The 13,145-nt window shown below is 44.1% G+C and overlaps 1 protein-coding gene across 2 annotated transcripts in view; it reads right to left on the reverse strand.

Annotated features, from left to right (window-relative positions):
* IQGAP2 (IQ motif containing GTPase activating protein 2) overlaps window positions 1-13,145 on the reverse strand; it is a 267,942-nt gene that overhangs the window by 155,704 nt on the left and 99,093 nt on the right. The window lies entirely within an intron of this gene.

Genomic DNA, 13,145 nt, shown 5'->3' on the forward strand with positions numbered 1-13,145 from the left:
AAATACTGTATGGTTCCACTTACAGGAGGTACCCAGAATAGTCAAATTCGTAGAGACAGAAAGCAGGATGGTGCATGCCAGGGGCGGGGGGCAGGGAGGAAAGGGGAGTTAGTATGGATGGGCAGAGTTTCAGTTCTGCAAGATAAAAAAGTTCCGTAGATGGACAGCAGTGAGAGTTGCACAACATTGTAAATGCATTAATGCCACTGAACTGTAAAATGGTTAAAACGGTTAACTTTAAAAATGGTTAAAGTGGTAAATTTTTTGTTATATATATTTTACCAGAATTAAAAAAAAAAAAAAACGGAATGATAGGGATATACATAGAGAAGGGAGTCAAAGGAGGTGCCTTTCTTACCTGCTGGCTTTATCAGCAACCAATACAGGAACAAAGACCTCCTCCTCCCCAGCCACCAGCACTTAGATGTGACAGCCCTGAGGAAGTGTGTGACTGTAGGAATCTCATTGCTCTCTAGGAATCTTCCAAAGGGCCACCGTATACAGTTGTACAGGTGGCCCACTGTGCACAGCATCCTGACCTGGGGGAGCAGCCTGCGCTCCACTGGGCAGTCTCTGTGTCTGCAGGTGGAGATGCCTTTTCCCTCTCACAAAGGCACTAGGGGCTAGTGGTGGCCTTGCTCTCCCCTACCCTCAAATTGGTCTTCTCTTCTGACTCCCTATTTCTGTTCAGGATACCCTCTCTTCTCACTGATCCCCGATTAAAACTGCAATGTCCCTTCCTGTTCTCATCCCAATCAGCTACTGGCGTCTATCAACTCTGCTCCTCTCCCCTTCCTCCCTCCTCTCCCCTCCCACTGCCCCTTACCCTCTTCAGGCCCTCTGACCTCGGGTCTGGACTTGGACCTCTGAGCTGGAGCTCTGTACCTCCAGCACCCCCTCCCCAGATGATCCAGTTTAACGCTGCTGCCAGATTAATTTTCCCCAAGGAGGGCTCACCATTTCACCCACACACCCCCAGTGGTTTCTCTTTCCTCTCCTGTATGTGTCGAATAAATGGACAATGAAGTAGCCTGCTCACACCCAATCCTCAACTCTACTGCTTAAAGTGAGACTGTCATTTATTTTGCTTGTCCTTTTCCCGGGTGAGTGTGAAGAGGCAGCAGCAATTCAATCTTTCCAGCAGAACACGCCTTTAGATTTCCAAGTTGCTGGCAAGGAGTCAGAAGATGGGAATTGAAGAAAACCTGGAGAATCTTGAACTTCCTGTCCCTATAGTCAATTAAAATGACGTCTGTCTCTGGAGGCTGCAAGTCCAAAATCAGGGCACCAGCACGGTCGGGTGAGGGCCCTCTTCCTGGTTCACAGCCAGCACCTTCTCGCTGTGACCTCACATGGTAGCAGGCATAGGGAGTCTCTTTCATAAGAACACTAATCCCATTCATGAGTGCTCCACTCTCATGAACTAATCATCTCCCAAATCTATCTCCTAGTACCATCACATCAGGCATTAGGATCTCAACATATGAATTTTAGGAGGACAAACATTCACACCATAGCAATGTCCACCGAGACCCCTATAGCACCTTCCTAAAGTGAGATATATTTTAAGCCCACAACTTAAATCCTGCAAAAGTACCAGTAAGTATTAACCTGTTTCTGCAGGAAAGAAGGCACAGGAAGAATATCCCAGGACTAGATGGCAGATATTTAAAAAAGAGAATATTACTAGTATAAAGATCTAGTTAACTGAGTGGGATTTTTTTCTTATTCCTACAGCCAAAGCTGGAAGCCTAGGATAATGGGGCTAAGCACATTGAGCCATAAACACATAGGGACGGACCCTGTCCCCTATTGCTTACCAAGAGGTCACAGCATCAGTCCTACTAGCTGATCACAGCCCCTCCCTCCAGGCAGCCACCCAGGAAAGGGAGAATGGTTGATATTGACTTTGAGGGGAGGGAAAGTGTCTAGTGCAGGTTACTACCTGCTTTCCCAGCAAGTTAGGAGCATAGGAGGGGTTTTAAGAGAATATGTAGGAGAGCCCGGGGTACCTGCAAGAAGGGGAGAAGGCATCCCGTTCCTTGTCTGGCTGTCTGCTGAGCTGCAGAACCCACAGGCCCACCTGGGCTGGCACTGCAGCAGAACGGAGCATGTCAGGGAGTTGGGAGGACTTGGGATCCATAATCTGGACTGGGGGATACCCATAAACACGGAGACTGGCACCCATTTCTGAGTAAGAGATTTGGAAGGTGGGAGGCCTACTCTAGGAACCTCATGTAAGGAGAGTTTAGAGGGACCCAGGGAGGAACATTCTCAGTCCATCCCAGTTCTTTACAACCCCAGTCGTTTGCACAGCTCCTTTTGCAGGAGGGTTGAGGTCAGCGGGGCAGGAGCCCTAGGGCTGCCAGGCTGCTGCTGGGCCAGGCAACAGCACACTGACTCCAAGAAGGAACTGGGAGCACAAATTGGGCAGGAGCACCCAGTAAAGCCAGAGGGAGACACTGTGCCCCTCTGAACAGATCCTGTGCAAAGGAGCCTGGGGTGAAGCCAAGTAACAGCCCCAGGAGAGTCACACATACCAACTGTGCAGAGACCTCCAGCATCAGAATGGGCCAGATGGACATGCCTTCTCACCACCAATACAACTTGCAGAGTTAAATAACCTGTTTTCTGTCACATGAGGAGCTAGAGCTCAGAAGAGAGTGTCGGAGAGGCACAAGGCTTGAACTGGATAGGAGATGAGGAGTTTTAGAAAGACTAAGGCATTACAGAATACGCCCAATATATCATCCAGGAACTGGAATGGGGGATTTGAGAGAGCCCAGTTGTAAGCCGGGCCTGGGGAGAATGAGAGTCATTTCATGCTGTTATCCACCACACCAATGGAGTGAGGCTCCTCAAGAAACCAGCCACACTAACAGTAGGGCTAAACAGACAGAAATTATAAACTTTTCCTAAATAAATTGTGTACGGTTGAAAAGCAACAGTACAGTAGGAACGTACTCTAGCCTGAGGCAGGCTGGGGTCAGCTGTGGGCCCCTCCTGGTCACTCTCCAAGGAACAGGCTTCAGCTACAGGCTTCTGCCAACCCCCACTGCCCTGGGAAGAAGAGCTGCATAGGTCAAACCTCACTCCCTCTCCGAGGTGTTGTTCCAGGTAAATTAACAGGTAGGCAACATCCACAGGTAGCAGGCAACCTACCAGTGCCTTCGCCTGGCAGCTCTGCTAGACAGTGGGGGTACCCGTGTCGCAGAGGTTACTTAATCTAAGTGCCACAGCAACAGTCCAAATGATGGGACCAGGATTCCAAATAAGCCCGACCCAAAACCCAATCCATGCCGGTTCTGCCCCGCCACAGCAAAGAGCAAAGAGGGGCGACACGAGCCCAAAGGAGAGCGACAGATGTCTGAAGTGACTTGGGAATTGGCAGCTTCTCACCAGCAGTTTAAAAATGCAAACGATTTTATTCACATGTTCACATCTATAAAATCCGGCCTTGATAGGTTATTATAAATATAAAAACTAAGTCAATATGTCCACCCCCTTCCTGAGGAACTCTCACAAAGGAACACCACCAGTACTGGACAAGGGCAGCCTGACCTTTAGCAGAAAGACAAAAGCACTATTGAGGAAAAAACCACAAAAAACTTGTTCTGAACAGAATGCACCAGAACTCAAACTTGCCAGGCTGTCTGCACGCTGGAATTTTGCCATGTTTAATGTCAACTGTCCAGAACTGGCCTTGTGGGTCTCTCTAAAAGAATACTTTAATATACTATCGCTACCCAGTCCAGAGGTAGCATTTTAGGTAATTAAAAATCCCTGGAAACCATTGCACAGCACACAACTCAGGAAAGGCCTTTATTAACCTTTAAAAAGCATTAACCAGAGGACTTATCTTAACCAAATTATCTCAGAGCCAGTCTCCTTGCCGGTTGAATCACTATGCAAATATCAGGGATCTGAGTCACGAAAATTGCTGAAAGCGACTTGGTTTAGCGGGCACAAGATCTTTTTCCTAGAAATGTAAGCTATGCTGTAAAAGGTGTTCTCAGACTTTACTCTCAAGAGCTCTCCCGTCCGGAGCTCACCAAGTGAGCTTACTACGAATAAGAATGACAGCGTCCAATTTCTGAAAATCTCAGACTGCCAGATTCCAGTCACTACTCTTCCCTCTGTGACATTAGCAGGTAAAAATATATGTATATATTATGCTTTCAATTTTCAGAGTTGAAGAAGTTTACATTTTTCCTACCTCCTATGAAAAGCTCAGCAAGTTTTTTGAGCTATTTTCTTGAGGCATAAAATAAATGGAGAAGAATCCTAACATTTAAAATTGAGATGAAAAGCTGTGTTTCGCCAATTCCTTTTTTAAAAAACCACACATACACACAATTTGACAGGAAACTTTTTGCCCAAACCAGTGTTCTCCAACACTATTCAAGAATACGTTCTTAGAAAGCCAGTTAAATGGGTACGTATTGGTACGGAATAGTTCTAAAGATCAGATTTAAAGTTAACTGTATTCCCTTCTATTAGTTATGTTTTCATCAACCATAGTCAATAAAAATGAGCAATAATATAACAAAGATTCTCTCTTAATTTCCACCATCATCCTTATTTACCTCGCCTGGTCACAATACTTATTTTCAATTTGGCCTTCAACCCTGTCTGTAATTGATCGATCCCTACTAGTAAGGTTAACAAGGGCTTTCAGCTAAGGAACAGTGTCAGCTGACACAAGCTTGCTTCCGTCTCTGACCCTCTGCCTACACCACAGGAATCCCAGCCTTATACTGGAAGGGGTGGAGAGAAGCTTCTTGGAGACTCACTCAAGTCATTCCATCACACAGACCCAGGGTGAGCTTCACGGCAGTCACATGGGTCCCACATTTGGTTTAATGCTCTGCTGTCGCCATCTTGAAATTCGTAATTTTTGAACAAGGGGGTCCCACATTTTCATTTTGTAGTGGTCCCTGAAAATTTTGTAACTGGACCTGCACAGATCTGCTTTTTTTTTAAAATGACACTGAGGTTAAAAAAAAATTTTATACCATACTTGTAACTTACAGGGCTTTTATTCTACTTTAGAAAACACAGACACGAATATTTTTATATTTTACCAGCCAACGAACGTAAAGTACTACGGTATCCTTCTCCTGGATCACTGCAAAAGGTTCCTAAACTGTTTTTTCTGGGTCCACTCTTGCCTACTGCCAATTTGCCTTTACAAAGCCAAAGTTCTTGTCTAGTACAAGCTGCCTAAAACCCTTCAATGGCATCCACTACCCCAGCCCCAGGGCCCAAGCCTTCACCTGCCCACAAGGCTCTGAGCCCCAGCCCCTGCCTGCTGCTTGGCCTCACTGGCCTTCTTTCAGCTTCTAGAAAGTGCCAGGCTCCCCTCACTCCCTACAGCCTTTGCACTTGCTGTCCTCTCAGCCCAACAGACAAATATTTCAATCTGTCTATGTCCAAGGGTTTAGACAAAATCAGGCAAAAAATCCTGGATTCAAACTGACAGTCGTTACTGGCTTTAATTTTGTGAAAGAAACACAAGAGGGGTTTACAAAGGCTTACAATTCTTAGTAAACATATTTTTCACTCACATTGTGTTTTGAGCTACTCTCCCAATGGTGAGGACAATGCACCTCAATCTAACCATGAAACCCAGGACAGTGATGGGGAGATACAGGGAATGTCAGTTTTAAGGTTTTTTCATATCAGGTTAATCGGGCCTTAAGGCATCTTCATGATCTTCCCCAACCTCTTAAATACAATGTTCGCTAACAATTTGGAAGAGTATTGGGAAAACAAACTGAAAAGTATTAATGGGAAAAGAAGATACATAGATGGCAAATAAGCATATGAAAAGATGCTCTAGATCCTATGTCACCAAGGAAATGCAAATTAAAACAACGAGATACCATTACACATGCATTAGAGTGACCCAAATCCAGAAGACTGATAATACCAAGTTTTAGCCAGGATGTGGAACTCTCATTCTTTGCTAGTAAGAATGCAAAATGGGACAGTCACTTGGGAAGACAATTTGGCAGTTTCACACAAAACTAAACTTACTCTTATCATACGATCCAGCAATCACACTCCTTTGGTATTTACTGAAAGGAGTTGAAAACTTATGTCCACACAAAAACCTGCACATGGACATTTATAGCAGCTTTATTAATAATTGCCACAACTTGGAAGCAATCAAGATGTCCTTCACTAGGTAAATGGATAAACTGTACCACATCCAGACAACAGAATGTTATTCAGTGCTAAAAAGAAATGAGCTATCAAGCCATGAAAAGACACAGAGGAACCTTAAATGCATATTACTAAGTGAGAGACGCCAATCCGAAAAGGCTGCATAATATATGATTCTAACTATATGACATTCTGGGAAAGGCAAAACCATGGAGACAGTAAAAGATTGGTGGTTTCCAGGAGTTGGGGGTGGGCAGAGGGAAAGGGAGGGAGGTGGCATGAATAGGCAGAGCACAGAGGATTTTTAAGGCAGTGAAACCACTCTATATAATACCATAATAATTGCCCAAACCCACAGAATGTACAATACCAAGAGTGAACCATAATGTAAACTATGGACTTGGGGTGGTTACGATGTATCAGCACAGGTTCACAAATTGTAACAAATGAACCACGCTGGTGGGGGATGCTGATAACGGGGGAAGCTGTGCGTGTGTAGCGGCAGGGGCTATATGGGAACTCTCTGGGCCTTTTGCTCAATTTTGCTGTGAACCTAAAACTGCTCTAAAAAAATAGTCTTAATTTTTAAAAAAAGTATTAATGAGGATGAATTAAGGGTTCACTTAAAAAAAGAATCTCTCATATACATTCTTTGAAGAAATTTAACTCTTAGAGCTGATAAAAGATTCATACAGAAAATGTTCAAGTAAAAACTTTCCCAGCTTAGAAAGCAGTGGACAGTTACGAACAAGTTGCCTACAACGGTTTGCTCATGAGCCATCAGTGCCCACATCCTCACCAACCGCCTCTATGGAAATGCTCTGACAGTGCACTCGTCAAGGGATGTTGCGTGTCCACTGCTACAGGAGCTTTTCCAGGAGAGTGGTATCTTCCGGACTGAGAGATCACCTCACCTTGACCTTTAGGATGTTTAGCAAGGATCTGTCCTTCTCCCCCATCCTTTAAATAACTCTTTCATTCCCCTTATTCCAGTGGCCACAGAACATGTTGCTGGCTTTTCTTTGTGTTTTCTTTCAATGGCATCCACTCACAAAACAAAAGACACAAAAGAAAACACAAAAGAGTGTTGAGAGAACCAAATCTCCACTTGGGAGAAAATAAAGTTAGAGTCCTACTGTTCACAAAAATATTCCAGATGGACTAAGGTTCTAAACATTAAAAATTTTCAACTATTAAAGCAGTAGAAGAATATGTAGAAGACTACGTTTATAACCTTGGAGAAGGAAGGCCTTCTGAAGTCAAACACAACAAAAAAGTCATACAGACGAAAATTATTTATGGTGCCTTTGATGTAGTCCAATTTCCCAAAGTTAAAAGACAAGGCCAGGCTCAGAGGAAATATTTGCCACATAACAAAGGAGCAGTATTCAGAAAATACGAAGAACTGTAAATCAATAAAGACTTTTTAAAAATTGAGCAATGGATGAGTCAATTCATAGAAAAGAAAAATAAGAATGCCTAACAAACATATGAAGAGCTGCTTAGTAAAGAAAAAGAAATAGTGAGACACAGTTTTTAATAAACTGGCAAAAAACTTAAAGATCAATTTTATAAAGTATTGGCAAGTATGTAGTGGGTACCTGAGACCCTCTTGGTGAATAATTTGACAGTCTTCTATCATACAAGCCCCAGGACCCAATAATCCCCTCATCCCTCGTGAAGAGAAGAGCCCGCACTTAACGTCACTAGGATGCGACACTGAAAGCTTTGACTCCAACACAAGACACTAGCAACGTCAGGTATCCAAGGGAGCTAGGAAACACCTTTGGAAAATGTGCAAAAGGGAGACAACAAAAACCAGACTTGAGTCTCTCTCCCATAATAAGGGTCCAGACAAAGGTCTGGGTGAGGATTTCTTTGGAAAGAGCTGCTGTGAGACCCCCATGCAGCTCCCTCTCCCCATTAGGTGAAGGGTGGGAACAGCACCCTCTTGCCTCACAAGAGGGTTTTTGGTGAGACCAGTGGGGACTTTCACAGGAGTCCCCCACAGTTAAGGAAGCACAGATAGCTGGTGTTGGACTCTTACCCTGGGAATCTAGAACATGAGAGGCAGGGTGGCTAGCTGCCTTGGCATCCAGGGAGTGAAGGAAAGTTACTTCTGCATTGGTACTGGCACATCCTCTCAGAGTCTGTTGGAGCAAAGAGTGCTAGATGTCTCCATGGGCTGGGGTGGTCCACAGGAGAGAATGAGCCAATCCAGGGCTTGTCTTAGGTCCAGACCTCAAGGGCTGTCAGGAGGGTCAACATGACCTTAGGAGGCAGAAATGGAGGTGGACCACTGGGCTCCAGGGACTGAGAGGGAGTAAGAGATGGGGGTAGGGGGCTTTGAAGAGCATCCCATGAGAGAGTCAGCTTTAAAACGCCACCACACCTGGAGAACAGAGGTCGTCTCACCACAGTGTCAGTCACAGAAAGATTTTCCTGTCCCCTTTGCTATCCTCAGGAAAGCATGGCAAAAGAAAGATGCTGACCTGTGTTCTCTAAGATGAAGTAAAAAAACAAAAAAGCAACTTTCATTACAATCCATATGGTATGATTTTTATATTAAGAAATATTTTATGAAAATTTATGTAAACACATAGAAAATGGATTAGAAAGACACAAAAATTGAGAACAATGGTTACCTCTGGGGAGGGAAGCAGCATTGAGGGGGGAGGCTGTGTCAAGTGGGAAATCCCACTCATTCATACTATTTTAAAAGACAAGAACATATTCATGTATTCCTTGAATAATCAAATGTTTTTTAAAAAAGATACCATTCCCAAGAATGGAGTCCACCTGTCAATCTTAACATACTAACCATGGATCAACAACAGCTCTCATCATCGGGACACAGGCTCACACTTGGGCTGTTTTGTAAATGTCCGACTGACGTTTTTCAGCTTTCTCTACAACAGGCTCCCATCTGAGTGAATTCCGCATCAGGGGCTTAGATGTCAACCACGGACCCCAAACTCTGATTCTTCTCAAAGTAGACAAGATTCACCGCTGAAGTTACATTGTTTTCTTAATTTTAAGAAGTCCTTTTTGTGGTTTCCTCTGTCAGCAAGAATAGGAAGAAACAGGACTTTACCAAAAGAAAACTAAGATGTACATCCAGAATAAACTGACACATGGAGAATGAAGAACCACTGAGTGGTGAATTAAAAAGGAGATTAGAAGGACTCGAAACTGTGAAGGTAGAGCCCTCCCGTGTGCGTGTGTGTGGTGCATGTGCGTGTGTGTGTGTGTGCGTGTGTGTTTGTGTGTGTGTGTGGTGTATGCACAGATACATGCACATTTGTGTACATAACAATTTGTTTTAAAACAAGAGAAATCTAGTACTAACCTGTACCCTGTAAAATCAAGTGACAAAAACAGTACTTTGGGAAACGTGATAATCAGTTTGAAGAAACCAGTTAAGAAAATCATGGGTTTTGAAGATGACTTTTGCAAATGAACAGTGTAAGCAGCATCAGTTGCCAAGAAAGGCTGGATGAAGTTCCCTTCCACACTATTATAGATGTATAGCAGCCTGTATTTTGTACCATTTCTCCCCTAAACCCATCCTATTTCTATGTTATACACCAGGAATTGGCGCATTATAGGCCGTGGGTCAAAGATACTTTCTATACTTCAAATGGTTGGAAAACTTTGAAAAGAGAATAGTATTTCATGACACACAGGTTTATACGAAAATCAAATTTTGATGTCCATAAATAAAGTTTATTGGAGCTCTATCACACGCATTTGTTTCTGTATTGTCTACAGCAGCTTTCACGTTACAAGAGCAGAGCTGCGTAGTTGCAACAGAGACCTTATGACCCTCAAAATCATCTGACCCTTTACAGAAAAAGTGTGCCAGCCTCTGTCCTACACCAACTGAACCCTCCTTGCTCCCATGTGCACTAGGCAAACATGGTTACTGGTAGTTGCAAAAAGCTTGCATTCAGCTTCTTATACACGTTTGAGTGATTATCACTCGCTCAGAGATGGTAAATTCTTCTCCATCAGCCCATCCATTAGTGTTTGTTCAACCAGACTTCCTGGGCTCACGCCACTTCGAAACAGCCCTTGACACTGTCCATGGACAGAGAGGCTCCTGACACATAGCCCTGAGATTGTAAAAATCCTCTCCAGTGTTAAAAGGACAATACGCAGTATCCTGGGAATTAATCCCCCACAGCTTCTATCAGTATTATGAATTTCACATTAAATCATACTTTAAAAATAAGCATTTTTATGCCTATGTGTATTATTCTGTATCCTCTGAAGTTCCATGTGAAAATTATTCAGTTAATTTAGTTTGAAGATGACTTATTCACAACATCCCTTATTCATATGTAAATTATCAGCCAAATCAGCTTCAGGAGAAACAAAATAAAGAAACTAACCAGACATCAGTCATACTTTTCCTTCATATTCTGATCTCCCATCAGCGTCACTCCACACTGCCAGCTGCTCCTTCAAAACTGTCCTCTCCCTTGTACTCAGAGTCACCAGTTCTCTCAGCTCAGGAATACTATTCATCTGGCCCATGGGTCTGGTCATACCCCAAGTTCCATCTTGGGCAGTTCTGTTCCAAAGCGTTCGGGTTGTGCCTCTGCTCCTGTCTAATTCCCTTTGCTTCTCCAGCAACTCAGATCTGGCCTTCAGAACATCACCGACCAGATTTTACTCCCAAGTCTACAGATGAGCCCTTCAATTCCTAAAAGCAAAGAGTTTCCTATGAGGAAGACATGGAGCTAAAGCGCAAGGCTGTAGCACCACGCCCTAGAGTCTAGAGAGCACACAGTGGGTTTCAGAGCTGCTTCAAATGTGCCATCCTGGCCATCGATGGCCCTAGAGCAACCTTGCCACAAGGAAAAGGATGCACTGAGCAGCTGATACAGATATTCCAGTTGCCCAGAAGTTAGATTTCTCATTGTGAATGAACTGGCAGTCACTAACTTGAGCTTGGTTTTGTGAATCAGTTCCCTGAGCTTGGATCAACTCTGAATAAAGTAGGAAAAACTGAGCTCCTGGTTCTGTAAAACAGATGCACATGTTGTGACTACATCAAGGCTCCATTTCCTCCTGTGAGATATCTAACTTGTGGTGTCTTTCACCTGCCTCCTCTAAACATTGATTGAACACTTACTGTATACTAGCGCCTTGCTAGTAACTGCAACGTGTAAAGTAAATAGAACAGAGGCCCCTCTATTGAGGAGCTTTAACTCCTGGAAACAAGTCATATGTGGAAAACAAAAGACCGATATAAAACCAAATATTCCAAATGACCAAAGCGTGTGGGACAGACAGTGAGAGGGATGCAATGCTGCTGCTGAGGTAGTGTGGGCCAAGAAATAATGGCTCCAGGAAGGAAGGAAAAAAACAGAACCGAGGCTGGGAGAATGGATAGAATTTGGCTGAGAGAAAATCTCACGAGTGAAAAGATGGAAAGGAATAAGGGGTATCTGACAATAAACTAGCCACCTTCACGAGGCCAAAGATCCATGCTGGTGATCAGAGAACAAGGTGACTAAGATAAGACATCATATGAGCTCGTGATGGCCAGAATGGAGACTTGAAAGGGAAGCAAAGGGAAGATTGTGAAGAGGAAGACACCGTACAAGTAGAATTTGAGGAACTATGCAGTCTTCTTTCTGATTGAACAGGCTGGATCCGAAGAAAGAAAACCACGAGACAAGGAGGTGAGCTAGCAAGTTAATACATGATAAGGCAGATTAGGTACTCTGAAGTTTAGATTAACAGAAGAGAAGTGTAAAACATTGCTAACAGCCAAGACCTGGGCTCTGGTGAATGCAGATAAGCTGTGTCTTCCTCCCCTTGCCCAGAAAGCTTAGCATCCACAGGCAGGCAGGAGATTGGTTAGGAACCGTTAACGATCACAGCAACGGCCAGGCCCAGGAAACTCCCCAAATCCTGTCTACACCTTCAGAGATTAATATGACAATTACAGTCTTCAGTGTTGGTGATTTAATTATTATATGTTGAAAATGAGTAATCTATACACAGTATATTTTGTAATTCTCTATCAATTGCAAGACCTTGTTTTTCTAATGATACCAAGTAACAGTTTACGGTATTTGCTCTTTGTGTTGCACTCCCACTTCTGTTTTCAGAAACGTCAGAGCACAGCTGGAGAGGTCTCCTGTGAGCCTCGAGTGCTGGGCCGATGGAGGATTGTAGGGGGCGGTTGGGGAAGGTCTTCAGGTCCCAGCAGCTCTCCTGACTCAAACAGCCCTTGGGAGACAGGAAGCGCCTCTGAGATAAGCCAGCATACACCTTCTTGAAGCTGTTTAGACACTGTCTCCATCTGTTCCCCTTAACAGCTTCCTTCTGCCAAGGCGAAGCTCTCTCATCTTATCTGGTTTGAGTTACTGCCAGTTTGTTTTCATAAAGATCACTATCTTGGCCAGACACTGGGAAATAAGTGAGACGACAAATCTGGTCTTGATGAAAAGGAGACATTAAATGGGGTGTTAGTATTACCCGAGGGACAAGGAAACTCTGAAACCGTACTGCCTCACAGACCTCACAGCCCCACAGATGCGATGATCTGACACTACAGGGCCTGCCTTTAAAAGCCATCAGAGAAACAGGACGGCTTGCACAGCACCGTGCACAGACCGACTCATGTGGCGAGCTAGAAAACGAACACATCCTTGTGCCCGAGACGTACGTTTGTTTAAGAAAATATTCATACGAAACCACGGTATCCGCCCTTCTGAGTTTCCTCTTAAGTAATAACACTCACACATTAAACCAGACCCTAATAGAGGAACCAGACTTTTGGACGCTCTGCAGGGGTAGAAGGTGTGATCGGAGAAGGTGGTGGTCCTGCCTTTTCCAGAAGCAGCCAAGACATGCCCACACCCTGCAGCCAATCAATCATCAGGAGAGCTACTGGACAAATGGAAAAGCTCGTGCCCAAATACACTGGGCGGCGATGCCATTTCTAGTTATCGTTAAAA

This window comes from Equus przewalskii, chromosome 13, assembly GCF_037783145.1.
Source record: "Equus przewalskii isolate Varuska chromosome 13, EquPr2, whole genome shotgun sequence".
NCBI classification, from domain to species: domain Eukaryota; kingdom Metazoa; phylum Chordata; class Mammalia; order Perissodactyla; family Equidae; genus Equus; species Equus przewalskii.